The following is an 18,158-nucleotide window of genomic DNA, read 5'->3' on the forward strand; positions in this document are numbered from 1 at the left end:
TACGCCCCGTTTAGCTGATAAGTTGCATACGTAGTATTTGGAAATACAGTCCGCGTACTGGAAACTCACACAGAAAGCTGAAACTAGGTCTGCAGAAACGTTCGAATTTTGCCACGGCAGGAGTTCTGACGTTCGTCGTTAGGTACAGATATCACTGAAAGCACGCTGACATTGTTCAACTGCTCAACTGCCGATCTCCTTGAACTTATGCGCTTGCAGCTCTCGAGCCAGAGCTTTCGCCTGTTGGTGCAGTGGGGACAGCGCACATTAGAAGCACACGGTAAGCTCAGGAATTATGCACGCTGCATAATGATCGAAATGCTATTGTTGGCTGCTTAGTAATTATAAGCATGCGCCAAATGCCGTCTATTCTGTTTCTTCTTGAAAGTGAATGGTTGTTTTCATTGAGATAGCAAGCGTTTTAGGTGAGCTTGTGGAAAACCAGTTTCCTCCCCCTTCGCCGCGACCGACCACCACCACCCCAACGAGCTTCATGGCAGCGCCGGCTGGGAGAGGAGGTAAATACCTCCCCTTGGGGGAAGGAGACCAGCGATGGGTGCGCCGCCAAGAGGTCTATGCGGGTTCCCGCGAGAAGACGAGAGGAAGCTTCTGGATCCAGCCGGCAGCGAGAGCGGTCGTCTCCCGCCGCCTCTCCCGGCAAATGCCGGGGGATAGCGGGCACGGAGTACGCTGGGCACACGGGAGGACCCGTCGTGCACGACCGCCCATCTTCTGGTTCCCAACGGCGAAGCAACCGGTAAATACCGCACGCTCTCGCCGCCTCCCGCAACAAACGCCGTGGTATGGCTTCGTCCGAAGAATGCGGCGCGCACGGGAGATCCTGGCCGCCATATTCACGGCGCGTTCAAATGTCCGCCGCCGAAATCGCACCCCCATTCCCCAGCCGGTGAGTCAAAAGTCCTTCTTACGTAGCCTTGCCCTTCCAAGGAAAACCTTGTTGATGTATAGCTAGCCGGAATGCTGTGTATTATTTGCAAGTGCAATAAATAGCATTCGAGTAGTAACCATGTGTCGTCCCCGTCCTTTGTCTCTTTGTTCCCTCCGCGGGTCGCCAGCGAGGACGTTGCACCTGCGGAGTAGGAGCGGGGCGGAAGACCGTTCCCCCTTTAAACCCCCACAATGGTGCATCAACGTGGTTCTCTCGTGCAGAAGCACTTGAGCTAGTTACCCCTCCCTAGGGATAAAGGACGATAGTCAGTTCGCGGCGTGGAGTGCCTGCCCGGACTTTTGACATTAGGCCTGACCCAATATCGCTATGCTAGCAAGGCTATTATGCTTTCTTGACGGTGAGGTGGGAGGAGTTGCAGCGAGAACAAATGGTCGTGCGTGTATTTGTGTGTGTGTGAGTGCGTGTGTTAATGTGTGTGGAGCATTTTTATTTGTGAGTGTGTGTGTGTGCGTGTGTGTTTGTGTGTGCCGACTTCCAAGGCCTTTGAGAGGTACAGCCACGAGGTCCGTACATGGAGCACGAGACCGAGCCGTCCACGGAGAACAGCACGCTGGAAGCGAGTGAGTGCCTCAGCCGGGACGGTGGCCCTACTTTTCTTGTATATAGTTGTAAATATTTCCTCTTCTGTCTCTTTGGCTCTGGGAGCCAGGTGCCGCAATCAGCTGACTGGTATTGCAGCCGTGATTGCCGGAAAGCATAGGGGCGCTCCGACACCGCTGGACGCAGTGGGCGCCATTCGCTCAGAAGTTGCCTTTGGATGGCAGCGAGCGAGTAGGGCCACCCTGGGTTCCTTGGTGGAGATGCACATCCTCGCGGCGCTGCGTTCTAGCTATTGTCCTTAGCGCTAGAGCGAGTAGGCTTAAGGCTCTTTTTGGGAGCTGCCTGTCGCACATCGGAGGACAGGCTAACCGTGGCATACAGCATGCGCAAATGTGGTTTGCTTGTTTTATATTGACCTCGCTGTAGCCGAACATCTCGCTGAATTAGAGGAAGCTAACTTCGTTCAAATGAACTTGGTATTTTTGGACTGAGAAGGAGAATCGGAAATTTCGTGGAACCAGATTATTATGCCGGCAAACGAACCGCGGATGCCCGTGCTTCGTTCGGATTAACGGAACGCAGTGCGGTGCCGGATAAAATTGTTTGGCACTCGCATTGGCCCGCATTTTACCAAATGGTCATTTTGCTCAATTTATTCAACCTTTTTGGAGATCCGGAGGGTTGTGCAGATATCAAGTGAAACCGCCTGGACCTGCCGCCATTGTTTACGTTCCTGCCTGCTGCCCTGTGGCCGTGAATCACCGAACCTCGGAGTCTCACGGAACCAGTCCGGCTTGACGGGAGAGGAGGCCAACCCCTATCTGCCAACAAAGGCGCGCCAGCGGGAACAACACCCTCCCGTCACGCTGGCTTCTGGGACCTGCAGATGGACAGCGGAGGCCCCTTCACCTTGCCGCTCGTCGGATGACACCAACGTTTGGATCGCCCTGCTAAGCCTGGTGTTTACCTCGAGGATGGCGTCCAAGGAGCTGCTCTCGACAACCAAAGGTGAACATTTAAGGAGGGAGGGATGTGGAAAACCAGTTTCCTCCCCCTTCGCCGCGACCGACCACCACCACCCCAACGAGCTTCATGGCAGCGCCAGCTGGGAGAGGAGGTAAATACCTCCCCTTGGGGGAAGGAGACCAGCGATGGGTGCGCCGCCAAGAGGTCTACGCGGGTTCCCGCGAGAAGACGAGAGGAAGCTTCTGGATCCAGCCGGCAGCGAGAGCGGTCGTCTCCCGCCGCCTCTCCCGGCAAATGCCGGGGGATAGCGGGCACGGAGTACGCTGCGCACACGGGAGGACCCGTCGTGCACGACCGCCCATCTTCTGGTTCCCAACGGGGAAGCGACCGGTAAATACCGCACACTCTCGCCGCCTCCCGCGGCAAACGCCGTGGTATGGCTTCGTCTGAAGAATGCGGCGCGCACGGGAGATCCCGGCCGCCATATTCACGGCGCGTTCAAATGTCCGCCGCCGAAATCGCACCCCCATTCCCCAGCCGGTGAGTCAAAAGTCCTTCTTACATAGCCTTGCCCTTCCAAGGAAAACCTTGTTGATGTATAGCTAGCCGGCATGCTCTGTATTATTTGCAAGTGCAATAAATAGCATTCGAGTATTACCAATGTGTCTTCCCCGTCCTTTGTCCCCTTTGTTCCCTCCGCGGGTCGCCTGCGAGGACGCAGCACCTGCGGAGTAGGAGCGGGGCGGAAGACCGTTCCCCCCTCATTAAAACCCCACAAGCTCTAGTTTGCCGTCCTAACCTTTCAGTGCTTGACGTATACGTGCAGTTTTTATACTTGTGCAGCTGCCAAAAACTGTAGCATAATGAACGGTTTCTCTCGCGATCACAAATAAGCATGCGCACATAGCTGGCGGAGCGTCCAGTGTAGGGCGAAAGACGTTTCTCTTGCGTGAGCAGTAGAGTCGAACAATGAAATTGTTAACTTGTCTGTGGCACCCTATGACGTAAGCGACAATATAGCTGCGGTGACGATGTTTCGAGAAGGAGACGTAAACGGCAAGATCGATGCCGCATGCTTTGACAATTTCGCCGGAAGGCAGCTGCAGCGTTCTTTTTTTGTTTGTTTTTTTTAGTCTACTGCCGGTTCATGATGGTGTCCATGAAACACGATGAGTCTTTTCACGCTCACAACGGGGCAGAAAAAAGTGAGAGTCTACATAGAAAGCCTGCGAGATACACGCTGCAGCATAGGCAGGGCCGCTGTTGTACGACTCAGTAAGACTTTCCTTGCCCACAACGAGGCAGCGCCACCCTACTAAAATATCCAGCGCAAGGCTCCTATAGACGTTTTCAAAATTGGCCAACGGGCGCTGCCATATTGGAGACTGGGCTGTGCTCATAACACAGGAAAAAGCTGCGGATTCTCCCCCCACACCTGGTTCTCAGCCCAGTCGAACCGGTTTCTCCAAGGGTCGTGAAAAGGTCTATAGATTGCAGCGCGCTGTCAGAATCGACCAACTATGGAGGAGAGCCCGGCCGCTGCTCAGCACGTAGCCTAAGCTGTCCTAAGCGCAGCCAATGCAGCTGTTGCTTTCACAACTCAACGAAGTTTAACCGGAGCTAAACCACTGCCAATTTATTGTTATGCGTACGCTGCATTAGAGTATAGGAGGGAACTATCAAGATTAACTAGCCTGAATCGCTACAGTGCGTTCATTTGCTTAGCAGCGCTATGTATTGTTATTGGGCCAGCGTCCTCTGTGCACCTCACATGGGTGCATTCTGCTGCCCTGTAATTCGCTAGCGAATCAACCTCTTGGTTACCGCGGTGCCACTGGCGCGTCTTTCGGATGCCATTGGTGCCTAATTGGTCCCGGCGGTACTCCTGGACTTTGGCAGACGACGCCTGCCCGACGATGTTGCCGAGGCACCACGGGCCCATGCTGCGGGCGTCACTGCTGCCGCTTACCGCGTTCGTCGCCCTGGAAGGCCCCTCAGCCGAATGCACCCGGCCTTGAGATGTTCTGGCAGTCGCTGCCACGACTCGGGTGGTGACAAGCTCGGCCATGGTGAAAGCACCGAGGCGCCAGGGCCACTTGTAGCCGCGGTGTTCCGGGCGTGGCATGGGTAGCTACGTAGAACGTATGCAATTCGGTATCGCCGTCACCGATGCTTTAACCCAGAACTGGGGAAAACCCGCGGAAAAAAAATGCTCCCATGACATAGGATCGAAACTGAGACGCAGCTGTTTTTAGTGCTGCAGCACTATTACCTGCATTCTAGCAAAAACCCAATGTCTGATGCCGATTTGACCTCTGACCTAATAGAAGTCTAGTAGAAAGTCTAGAAGTCTAGTCATAGCTGTTATCAAGATGTAGCAGGCCTGAAGCCTTCCTGTAGCTGTGCTAACATTCACTAAAAGTTGGCTAAAAAACTTCTTGCATGAACATTTCAAGACATACGCTAAACGTTCATAACTTTTTCGCCAAATCCTCTCCTGATCACTGCAATAAGCAATCATGCACTATTTGGTGCACCTTTGCAGCCAAGCAAGGTTTTATCCTGACTATACTGGCCATTCAGTGATCCTAACGTGCACAACGGCCACATTTTGTGTGCCCTTACGCCTTACGGTGGATCAAACATCTGGATCTTTTCGCAGGTTAGCTCCTTTGTAATGCACACAAGCACAGAAAAAAAGACCTCTGCACTCGCTAAATAGCTGGATGGCTGTCCTATATTGGCACTGGTTAAAAATTCTCATTAACATTTTGCATAAAAACTATTCAATATGCTATCCCAAAAACAGCACTGTCCCAAGAGGTTGTGACAAAAGCAGGAGAGAAACGCTTCAGTCGCAAGTGATGTAGACATGCAAACTACATGATGGCTGTAACAAATGCATGGCAACTATGAGAGCTGACCTGTAATACCAGAGTTTGGCAGCGGTGCGCGAACGAAAAGCAAGCCTCTTATCCACTCTGCTTTTTGCAGTGACACACGCCTATACTTCACAACACGTGCTGGAGCTGCCTTGGACTGCGACGGCTAACCCTGTCTGCCTGGTCACAGCAGATCATCGGCGATTCCGGTGCATAATCTGCGTCCAATCGCCGTGTGACAACTGTCTTCTGCTGCCTTTAAAACGGACAGCATTCCTGGGACTGCAGTATATTGGCAGCGGTGCGCGAACGAAAAGCAAGCCTCTTATCCATTCTGTGTTTTGCAGGTGAGCGATTGAACTTTTTGTTGCTTAGCCCATAGTTTCGTTGCGCACTGCTGCCAAACTTGAATTTTTGTGTAGTGGTTTTTGTCACTCTTGTGCCATGTCGAAAGATAAAGAAATAGCGAAAGCATTGGACGATTTCAAACGTGAAATGAGAGCTGAGCTGCGTTCTGTCAAGGATAGCAGCAACACTTGCGACGAGACGAAAGTTATCAGCTCTGAAATAAGGGCACTAAGAAAAGAGCTTAGCGAGCTGGTAAGCTGCAATGACAATTTGAGATCCGAAAACAAACGTTTGACTCTAAGGGTTGAAGAACTTGAGCAGTATGGTCGCCTAAACAACCTAGAAATCAAGGGTGTAAAGTCAGATGTTGAACCCATCGAAGTGGTAGAGAAAATCGGCGAGGTCATTAATGAAGAAGTTTCTGCCATTGACATTGACACGTGTCATAGAATCCCCACTAGCCGCAAAGATGAAACAAACATCATAGTCCGCTTTGTGCACCGAGATAAGCGCCATGCATTTCTTTCCAAGGCCAGGGCTGTCTAATAAGGAATTTGGCTTCACAGATACAGACAGTGGGCGTATCTACGTCAATGAACACTTGACCTATGCCAAAAAAAACTGCTAGGAGCGACCACTGCTCGAAAAAAGGAACTCGGCTGGAAATTTGTGTGGACGAATGGCTGCAAAATTTTCGCACGCAGGGATGAATCATCTGACACAATCAAAATCTCTGCAGGATCTGATCTGGCTAAAATGGCTAATTAGGTGTTGACTTATCTGATAGCTGGATTGATATCTCATTGACATGGACAGCCCGTTCCATTGCATTCATTGTGATACACGATGCTTTAGCAACAAGTTTGCCACTTCCATGGGAAGATTCTCTGGCATACATATTAACGTCCGTAGTATGAAGAACAAACTTGACAGTCTTGATGAGTTCGTTGGATCATTAAATCTGCAGTTTGATGTGCTTTTCTTTGCCGAAACTTGGTTAAAATCTCAAGATGATCATTTGCCATTCAAGAACTACCGGCATCATGGGCACATTCGCCCGAACATGAGAAGTGGTGGTATTGCCTTGTACGTGAAAAACTGTTATCCACAATCTGTACTAGAAGACATTTCGATGATAGATCCCAATGTCAAGTGTTTAGCTGTATCATTGTCCGATATCATTGTGGTTGTGGTATACAAACCTCCTGCTGGGAAAAAACTGCATTTTTTAAAGTTTCTAGAAAGTTTACTGCTCTATCTTGCCAATTTCCGGTTGCCTTTTGTAATAATGGGTGATGTTAATATTAACCTAATGCATGATGATTGTAACACACATGAATTTAATAACATTATAGCATCTTATGGTTGTATAAATGCTATATCTATATCAACTAGAGTTACCGTTGATACAGCTTCTCTTTTGGATGTTTGTGTCACAAATACGATTCCTCCTCAAACGGAGGCTGGCCTGTTCTCTTCCGAAATTAGCGACCACATCCTGACTTTTTGTTTTCTTCTTATGAACCACAATAAAATAGTATCCAAAAGCACCAAGAAGGTAACTAGGGATATTTGTGAGCAAACCTTTTTAAATTTCGAACTCTTATCGAAAAATCCAGTTGGGACTATATATATAACATATCTGATGTCAACTTGTCATATACTACATTTCTTGCAAAGTTCACTGAATGTTAAAATACTGCATTTCCTTTAATTCAAGTTAAGCAGAGCTCCCAAAAGTCCAGAAAGCCATGGGTCAATAAGCAGTTATATAAACGAATACAGGTTAAAAATAAAATGTACCATAACTTCGTATGCACTCGTGATGCAAACCTTTTTACTGAGTTCAAGAAATTCCGAAATAAATTAAACAAAGACCTCAAGGCAGCAAAAACGGCTTACTATATAGAACGCTTCTCGAGAATATATAACGACCGCAAGAAAGTTTGGCATGAGATAAACGAATTAATAAACAAGCACAAGTGCAGAGATAATGCAGAAATTCTTATATCTCATTCCAAGACCAGTGGAACTGATATAGTAAACATCATAAACCACTTTTTCATTGAAGCTGGTAAACCCACTTTTGATAAATCTTTATCAAACCCCTCCATACGTGACCTCATTGAACCTTTATCTAATTCTATTGTGCTGTTAAAATAAAAAACAATGTTTCTGCCATCGCCATGACGGCATGAAAGCTATACCGTTAAAGTATGTATCGGCATCAGTTTGCGACATTCTAGCTTATCTTATAAATCTAACTTTCACCAGCGGTGTGCTTCCAGATGAACTAAAAATAGCCCGGATGCTCCCATTATATAAAGGAGGAAATAGAAATGTTACGAATTATCGACCAATTTCCGTATTATCTGTATTTTCTAAGGTATTCGAAGGAGCCATTCACAGCAGAACGGAAAAGTTATTCAGTGTTCATAATATAATTAACCCGTCCCAGTATGGTTTCTTAAAAAATAGATCGACCAAACAAGCCTTACTCGCTGTTAAAGAGAAAGTTATTGATAACATTGAGTCCCGAGCATATACACTTGGTTTGTTTTTGGACCTCCGAAAGGCTTTTGATTGCGTGCAGCACAAAATTCTTTTAAGCAAACTAACTGGGTATGGAATACGAGGTACTCCCTTGAGCATGCTTAGAAGTTACTTGAGCAACAGGCCTCAATATGTTAAATGCAATAATTTTGTTCCAGATTTCTTGTATGTTACTCAAGGTGTGCCGCGGGGATCTATTTTAGTTTACATACTTTTATTTACTTTTTACTTTTTAGAGTTTACTTTTATTTTTAGTTTACATAAATGATGTTTGTAACATACCTGATTTACCTGATTTGATCATGTATGCTGATGATACAAATATATTTTTCACAGCGCGAACTTCGCCAGATTTAGGAACTACTGTAAATGACTACATGGTAAAATTGCCCGCTTGAATGCAGGCAAATCAATTTAGCTTAAACTTGTCCAAGACTAGTTATATTATTTTCAGACCTATCAATGCCACAATTCATTACTCACTTGATGTAAGGTATGCTAACAAACAAATACAGCAGGTAATCACTCAGAAGTTTCTCGGTGTCTGGTTCAATGAACACTTATCCTGGAATACACATATCTCTAAACTTGCCACAGATCTTAGCAGAACTGTTGGCTGTCTCTACAGGACCAGTAACCTTTTACCGGTTTCATTAAAAGTATCTATGTATTATGCTCTATTTTTTTCTAAGTTATCTTGGTGTGGGGCACCACAACAAATAGCAATTATCAGAAGCTTTTGATTCTGCAAAAAAAAAGGCACTCCAGGCTATTGAGGGTTATCATGGTAGACCGGAAAGCTTACCAACATCACCTCTATACCAAACACATGTTCCCCTCCGCGGGTCGCTAGTGAGGACGCTGCATCCGCGGAGTGGCGGCGGGGGGGAAGACCGTCCCTCGCCTACCCCACAAATGCTCACTGGGGATTGCAGTGCAGTAGTAACAGGGACGAGATAAGAACGCAAACACAAGCACTGACTAACAGCTCTATTCTATACATATTGCCCTGAACCACATTACATACGCAGCAGGTTTAAAAAATAGAACCAACACATCATTTTACACATCCGTGGCACAATTTTATCACCTTTGTGTCCCGTTCCTCCAATCTCATGTGATCATTGGTGTTGAGAAATGACATTTATTTTTCGCTAATGCACACAGAGGGGTTACGACACATTTATCTGTGCATTTTGAGATCGCCAGAGCCTCCATTATCACTTTTGTGGTGGTGTCCTGATACTAGAGAAGAATAGTTGCTCTGTCAAGGGCAGGGGTGCAGTCCTTTCACTGGCTACAATGTAAGGCAGGTTCCCCTGTGCTTGGACTCCTTAGATTTCTTTTATGTTCTTACAATGTTGTGTTCACGCACCTCTCTGTCTGGCCTATGTAGATGTTGCCGCATGACAGGAGAACTGAACACACCCCCCCTATGAGACACGGACAGTGCCTTGTCACGAAGCAGGGGTTACATTCGGCGTCAGAATTTACACCTTTGCACAATTGATGCAGCTTTCTTTTGGGCCCAGAAGAAAATATCAACCCCCATTATATTTCCTATCTTTTTGAATTTGTGTGGTACCGCTTGTAGACATGGTATCGCAGCTACCTTTCACCGACATTCCTATCTGGTGGGCCCCTTTCGAGATTTTTTAAGTATGCTCTCCGCAACAGCAAATAGGCGATGAGCTGGATATCCGGCTTGCTCTAGACAACGCACTTGCCTCTGAAAGGCTTCTTCTTTACGGTTCCCACGACTTTTCAAGAGAGCTCACGAAGCACGTCTTCAGAATGGCTCTTTACTATCTTCGAGTAAGCTGAGGCATACGGGGGACTGATTTCTACCCCTCGGCTCACAGGCCCAGCAAACATGTTGAGAGCCGAAGTATGGTCCCAAATCTACGAACTTAATGTGACTGTCGGCCAGGCGCTCGTGAGTCACCGTCATTGGTCGAAGACAATCTGCAAGCATTGCTAAAGGTTCAGACACTCGTGTATTCGCACAACCGTTGTCGTCGTTGAGGATAACCAGCGTCAGCAAACCTAAAACTTAGTCTCTTCCAAACTTAGCGCATCATTCCTGTATCTTGCCGTCATCGACCGTAAGGCATATGTGGCTCAAGATGGGTACGACACAAGAACCAATGCAAATCCCGTTTCGTTGAGAAACAATGTGGTCTCCGAAATATGGAAAGGTGGAATTCAAGTAAGTTCCAAGCAGCTCCTGAATAACAAGAAGAGTTGTGTGAACACACGAGTGTCCGAAGTTTTAGCATTGTTCACAGTGTCTTCTACGGTAGACGATGGCTCACGAGCACCCGGCTGATGGCCACATTAGGTCCTTAAATTTGGGACTGTACTTCAGCTCTCAACACGTGTGCTGGGCCTGTGAACCAAGGGGTAACGAACCAATCCTTCCGGATGCCTCAGCTCACATGAAGCTTGTAAAGAGCCATTGTGAAGTAGTGCTTTATCAGCACTCTTGAAAAGTCATGGGTGCCATAAAGAAGAAGCTTTTCAGAGGCAAGTGCATCATCTGGATCAAGCCGGATATCCACCTCATCCCCTAATTGCTGTTGTGGACAGCATACTTAAACAAATACGAAAGGGGCCCACCACAAATGAATCTTGAAGAAAGGTAGGTGTGATACCTTACTTACATGTGGTATCATACAAATTGAAAGAGATAAGAAATAGAGCGGTCATAGATATTTTCCTCTCGGCCCTGAAGAAACTGCATCAGTTGTGCAAAGGTGTGAATTCCGACATCAAATGTCAGCCTGACTGAGTGATGAGGCACCATCTGCATCTCGTAGATTGCAAAGATATGGTGTATTCAGTTCCCCTGCTGAGCGGCAACATCTACACAGGCTAAACAGGGAGGTGTCTGAACACGATTGCAAGAACATAAAAGACACCTAAGGGGCCCGAATTAAGGGGAACTTGCCTTACACTGTAGCCAGTGCAAGTGCTGAACCCCTTCCCTTGAAAGAGCTATTTTTCGCAAGTGCCGGGGCACCACCGCAAGGATGATAGTAGGCGCTCTGGCGATCTGAAAATGCGCAGATAAATGTGTGCATTAGCGAAAAAGAAATGTCATTTCTGAATGCCAATGATAAGATGCAAGATTGGAGGAATGAGAAACAAATGTGATAACCGTGCCATGGATGCATGAAGTGATGCGTTGGTTTTTCATTTTGTTGTTCTGGACCTAGCGCCTATATAATCTGGTTGAGGGCAATAACATACAGTTGCTAGTGAGAGCTCTTCTTAACTCATCTCTGTTAGTACAGCACTGCAATCTAGAGTATGCAAAACCAACTTGCCACTAACTAATGTTTAAAATAAAGTGCTAATTAGAATTAGCAGGCAGCTCTCTTCATTATACCAGAACAATGGTAGAATTCATCATTAGCCAAAGGGAATGGAGACAAGGAGACTTGTATTCAGCCTGATGCCTGCCCAGATGCAAAAGAAAGTGAACAAATAAAAATGAAATGCATTTACATCAACTTATGAGAAACAATCAACACAACTGCCATTCTCTCTCTGCTCCAGTCTAAAAGGGACACTAAAGACACCCAAATATGCTATCAAAATCTAATAAACGGCTTTTGGTGAGACTATCGCCGTATATCCGGCAGCAAAAAATCGAATTATTGCAGAGATATTGCGATAAGAAGTTGAGGTTTTTTTGTTCCCGCCGGTCGAATTCAAACTGTTTTCTCCTACTACGTAGTAGGGTAGGATGACGCACACTATGACGCAAGAGGAGACTCCGTGATTGCTGGCACACGGGGAGCGGAGAATACTTCGAAGGTGCGTGCAGTGTCATGATCTTCATTTGATATGCACTTAGGGCAGGCGCATCTGCTGCTCCGAGCTCGTATTTCAGGAGCCGCAGGCCCTAACCAAACGATCCGAGCACGCACGAAGTGCCTGAGCCAGACCATAACCGAAACTGGAGTGAACGCCTATAGTGTTAGCTGAGAGACTAGCGGCATGTACCAACAAGCGGACGAAATTAGTATATTTTTATATTTGCCTTGCAGCATTTACGTTGCCTTTTTGTCTTTTCGCCATCGTTTATGTGTGATAAAAGCATGTTATCATATTCGAGACAAAACCGACTACGCATTAAAGCAATCAACGTAATTCGCATTTGTCAGCCTCCGGCATCCCTTACGTGTCACATGATTTGTAGTTGCGAGCCTTGGCCATTTCGGCCGTGGTGGCGATACCTGTATTCCTGTTCTTCCTCTTTACTACCTCATAACAGCTGTTTTCAGAAGGAGTTGCTTTTATGTAACTAGGAACTGGCCTTCTATCAATGCAAGCCCACTTTATTTTTCCCTTTAGTGTCCCTTTAAGCAGGACGCAGCTGTCGCCAAGATGCCTGCATACATGTAAAAAGAATGTGAGGTACTAACAGAGCTAATTAATGCACATGTATTGGTTTAGCTCAAGTAAACATAAATGAAGCCTTGGTACAGGTGAACTACTATCCACTATGAGGGTTTCTGCATGAATTGCCCATCTCTAACCAGGAAGATGCCTGCACACATGAAAAAGAATGTGAGGTGATAACGGAAAGTTAATTAATGCATGAGCCTGCTTGCCTATTGTAAACAAAAATGAAGGCTTGCTGCTGCAATCGTCCAATATATATGTTTCAGCTTGAATTGTGCGGATTGTGCACACGGCGACCTTGCTGCCTTGCAGGACATCATTGTCGGACATCTATCCATACGCTAGAAAGCTGGAAGCCCCAAATCAGATAAAAATAACTGTGAGAAAGTCAAAATGAACACGACACTTAATAAATACCAAACTAGGCTGTCGAGCCTTTTGCAGAGCGTGAAAGACTGAGCAACTAGCATGCATTTACACAAAGTGATGTTTCATTGACAATTCCACAGGCATCGCAGGTAGCCAAGTCTCGAATATTACTAGCCATAAACACACAAACTGCCCTCTGCCCATAACTGAAATATGACACCAGCATCTTTCTTCGCTGACACCCTGTTTAACTAGCTGACACGTCTCCACTAGATGCAGTATTCTTTATTTTATTTTAATCTTATATTCAGCAATTTTTAACATACTCTTTTTAAGTCTGCTATACTTAAGGTGAATAAAGCCAGAACACCTTTTTAATGAACTCCCACCATACAAAAAAAAATATCTTTTCTGAAGCAAACCTGACTTTTGTTCTATTCATCAGCCGTAGTACAGACATACAACTGGAGCGGAGCAGAGCCATCTGAAGTCAATAACTATTCCGAAAATTTTTCGCAATTACTTCAATTCTAGAGAGCAGCATTAACTCAGTTCATCATACTTATGCAGTTACCAAATGGCCCATTAATTACCTCTGTAGTAGACTGCCTTCTCACTTTTTTCGACTTAGTTATATGCTCATCAGAATATAAAAGTCTATTTTGCCGCACACGAGCTATGTTTAATTCGTAACTCTTGTTTGACCAGTCATTTTCTAAGAACTAATAACAGAATGGAATAAGCTTAAGAATGAAACGTTACAGCAATATTAGGATTCATTTACAAGAAGTGAAGTTTTTGCCAAGAACGGCATTGTTGTATTATTGGGTTGTACTTTTCATTTTGTTCAACATTTGTCAATGACTGGCAGTGATAGCCCTAGTTTGCATTTCTTTCAATTATTATTCCCTCTGCTTACTGCCAAAGAGGAGTTTATTACATTTACTTCTGATTTTCGCCCTGACATTTCATCTCCTGTACTTTTATTTTTTCTCATATTCCCGCACCTAGACTGAAAAATCCCCTGTGTAACTATATTTTTTAATTTATTGCAGTTTGTAGCAAAATACAGTTTTTGCCGTGGGACCAAGGCTAAAGGTGACATACAAGTCACCTGCTTGGGCCTTCGGCACCACAATTGACATGTGCAACACAACGCAGCAGGCACAGAGCAGCACAAAATAGTCAGTCATATGTCAGAATGCAATACAAACACAAACCAGGAGTAAAACACATAAAATTCAATATTTAACATACATCAAGGTGATGGTGTCAACAGTAATTGGTATTACACAACAGAAATAGGAAACAAATAGCTCTTGCGCCAACTGCGAACGAGACTTGTTTTCAGCTACGTACACAACGGCAGCGATTGAGGAAAAATGGCAGCTTACAAAGTTCCCCACATGAGAGTGAACACAGGTCAAACTGAAAATATGGGAGCACTTTTACTCACACTTGGAAATAATGTGCCGCAGGAGCTAGGAACAGCACCCACACTCGTCTCGGCTCTCCAGCAAAATGCAGTACGGATGCAGGACTTTTACTCACAATGACTGTGCTGAAACAAAAGAACTCGGAGACTCTTGCTGCAGAGCGCGCGAAATCGGCGAAAACTGCGCAGTGGCAGTCACGCGAATGCCGATCCATTACAGCCAAAGTTACTAAAATCACGTACACGACAGAGTAATGAAGCCACAAAAAAAAAGACATTGTCCTGTATTCACAGAATGTACAACCAAACGGACTACACACGCCGCACGCACACGCCGTTTCAATCGTTTCAATGCAAACGGTTTCAATTGTTTTAACTACGTTTTAACATTTGAAACCTGACGGTCTTGGTCGCCACCGCGCGCAGGGTTGCCAGGTCCTCGGGGGAAAAAAGCGCTAAAAATTTCTCAGAAGTAGCCGAAAGAGTCGCCAACTGTGCCAGACATTTCATTTAGTAGACAAAAAAAGTAGCCAAGGAGCATTAGTGATACTTTCTTTTCAAATCGCGACTTGTATTAAAGAATTTATGCAGAGAAAACAGAGTATTAGCAGTATTAGCAGGCCATGGTCTTGAGCAGGCCGCGGAAAGTCGGCGGGGCGCGCCTTCCCGCCGCAACCGCGGGGCAGCGCTACCATCATGGACGGGACGGCGCAGCTATAGTGCTCTAGAAGATTCTGTTCGCGACAAGGTTTTATAAATATGCCGGTTAATGGGGCTCAGTACTGTTAGCAATCACCTAATTTATTTTCCCTTTTGGCCGTCGGCAACACCTCGCGGAAGCAACATCTACAAGAGCTGGGCTCCGAAGAAAACAGCTTGGAGAGGGCGTACAAATTCAGACTCGCACACCACGCTTCACTCGCCGTACAGCTTGCTTTAGCATTCCTGAAGCATCTAATTGACGTCCAGAAATGCACTCGTTTTGAAAAGAGAGCAGTGTGGAGACAGGATGTATGAAGAAGTCAAACATGCAACATGTGCGTTCGAGCGCTGACTAAAGCTGGCCACAGTAACCCCAATATCAAAACAGTCAAGAATAGTATATTCCGTTGTTTCACGCGCAGACTATGCCGACTACAGTAAGTTACCTGAAGCCACAAGAAAAGTTGGCATTCAGTTCGAATGAATGAAATATGGACTACCCCGCATAGAGGTAGAGACATGAAAAACGAACGATACTAGGCAAACGGCTACTAAATAAATAAACACAGTGGGTCAGAAAAGGTGGAAGAAATGGGAAGTAAAGGATGCACAGAAAAAAAAAAGAAAAGAGACGTGTCGCCTACAAGGGAGGGAGAAAGGATCGAGGCACGCAGCGCCGTGAAAAGAGCGACCGCGAATGGGAACAAACGTTTGGAATTGCCGTGCGGCGCAGCAAACGCACGACGGAGAAGAAAGCAGGCAGCTAAAGACGAAGAAAAATTGAGAAATATGACAGGCAATAAAAAAAAGGGAAACAATCGAGCTTAAGAACCAAATGGAGGCCTGGGAATCAAGAAGGAAGCACACAAAAAGGCTGCAATCGAACGCGTAGATATAAGCGTCGAAGTTTAAGTCAACAGCTTCGTAAAACTGTACACTAATATAAGAACAAACCATTTTATTTTCTTTCCAAAAATTGGAACATTGCTGTAACGGGTAGCTTTAAGTACCCAGAGATGCGCGCTATAGACATTTAATCTCAATGCATTATAGTTTGACAATGACGTAATTGTTCCAGAAAATGTTTTCATTCTAGGTAGTTTTTATTCTGCGTGCTCAAGCAACCGGTAATATGTAAGTCATTGACCCCAGAAGATCGCTCTAGTCCTGTTTTGGTGCACATATAAAATGAAAAAAAAAAAAAAAAGAAAGGTTTAAAAAAAAAAGAAAAGAACGATGGAAAATAGAGGACGTAGAGGCTATAGTGTACGCCTAATTCGCTTCCGCTACATAATTCTTCAGCGAAAGAGAGATTGTGAGGTCGGCACGGTTTTTCGCCACGAACAAAAACTGCGCCATAGGCTCCAAGCTATAGTCGCAATTTACCCAAAAATTTGGCTCGGGTGTACGATCCTTTTGGACGCCTTTGCACTTGAGATTTTGCAACCTTCATCTAAAATGTGGAGGTTCAAAAATGTTACCTATTAGAGCACCAGAAAGCTCACACTTGAAATAATGAAAGTTCATGTGTTTTTGCGGCTTCGCTCTTTGCGAAGTAAGCGAACCACGACCAGAGTTCTCAAAGGAAAAATAATTGAATCCCCTTGGAGTATTCCACGTGTAATATCAACCTTGTTAACAATCATAGCCTGATTAGTTCTGCAAAGAATACCCGCGGCAAGTAGCCCGATTATAGTCCGGCAAGCAGTAGTTGGCGACTTTATTCAGTTGATTACTCACATTTCCATACCACACACTCGAAGAATAAACACGCATTAGTGTCCGCATCTGAATTCGGCCTTATACTAATTGCATGTGCATTTGGTGCCCGTCACCGTTTTTGCATTTTTCGTTTTCTTTCGGTGCGCGCCAAGAACTGCATCATATCTGCCAATACGACGCGCAATTATAAGTGTTCTTTTTTTTTTTTTGCTCTGTACCATTTGATGCCAATAAAGCGTCCGCTCGCAAGTGCCCATATGAACGTATTCCCTCGTATACGTACATGTGACAGGTTTAATTTTTTATATTTTATCTGAAGTATTGTCCTAGCTGTACTTGACATTTTTTAAATCTAAACAGCTGGTTCACCCTTTGGTCAGCGGCGAACTGAGAATAAATGCTTGAGTCACGTATATTTTCCTTTTTTTTTTACTTTTTGCCGCTAAATACCACAGTGCTTTACATTAGAACGGTAATAAATAAATGTGTTTTGCTCGCACACTGTATTTGTAATTTATATAAGCGGTGATAGGGCACATTAAGAACACCTATTAAAGAGATATTTTACAAATTACTGACGATTTAAGATAAACGTTGTTATGTGTTAATAAGCACGAGTAGCAAAATGTAAGCAGGTGTTCGTAAATAAGGTTCGTAAAAAATAAGCTGTTCCTAAGAGACCTTACGAGGCACAAGCTTTGATTCGCATGTATACTGTTTTTCTCCGCGTGTTAATACAGCGCTCCTCGGCAGTAGCCTTTATTTCCTTATGGAAGAACGAATGCAAAACATCACGCTTCGTTGAAAACATTAAGTACAAGCTCATCTGGACGATTTATGGCTGTCTGCAGGTAGAAATGTTGAAAGAGTTTGAAATAGCGATTAAAACATCGCGCGCTGCTCCGTAGGACTGCCCAAGCGAGCACGGCGTCTCCTGATTAACGTAATGGAATGGCAGGGATGAGTTTAAGCACTTGTAATAAGCACCCCTTAATTAAATATCGCTGCATTTGCGTAGTGTGTCAAAATAGCTCCAAAAAGAACCGCACGCCTCCTCTGTACCCCCGCTATCCCCGCGGCCGCTACGCGCCGAGCGGCGAACGTGGCACCCCTGTTGCATGTCGCGTTCTCTCGCGGTAGTCGGTTCCTGTCATCGCAAAAGCGGCCCGCTCTCCGGCGCCGGTCGTCACACTGCCCAATATTCCAGAGCACTATAGCGCAGCCGACTCCGTTACGTTTGCGTGCATGGAGTGCATGG

At 45.6% G+C, this 18,158-nt stretch overlaps 1 protein-coding gene across 2 annotated transcripts in view; it reads right to left on the reverse strand.

The window, feature by feature from the left end:
- The window catches only part of LOC146172628 (uncharacterized), an 84,150-nt gene extending 69,134 nt beyond the window's left edge, over positions 1 to 15,016 (reverse strand). The window contains exons 1-2 of one of the 2 annotated variants that reach the window (XM_084584031.1): positions 14,498 to 15,016; positions 4,446 to 4,607 (exon numbers count right to left, since the gene is read on the reverse strand). The gene's annotated coding sequence lies outside the window, so the exon portion shown is untranslated. The remainder of the gene's footprint in view (positions 1 to 4,445; positions 4,608 to 14,497) is intronic. The other variant, XM_084584032.1, reaches the window with a different exon arrangement.
- Positions 15,017 to 18,158: the final 3,142 nt, after the last annotated feature.

The sequence above is a fragment of the Amblyomma maculatum genome, chromosome 11 (assembly GCF_055883805.1).
Source record: "Amblyomma maculatum isolate TAMU_Amacu chromosome 11, ASM5588380v1, whole genome shotgun sequence".
Taxonomy (NCBI): Eukaryota; Metazoa; Arthropoda; class Arachnida; order Ixodida; family Ixodidae; genus Amblyomma; species Amblyomma maculatum.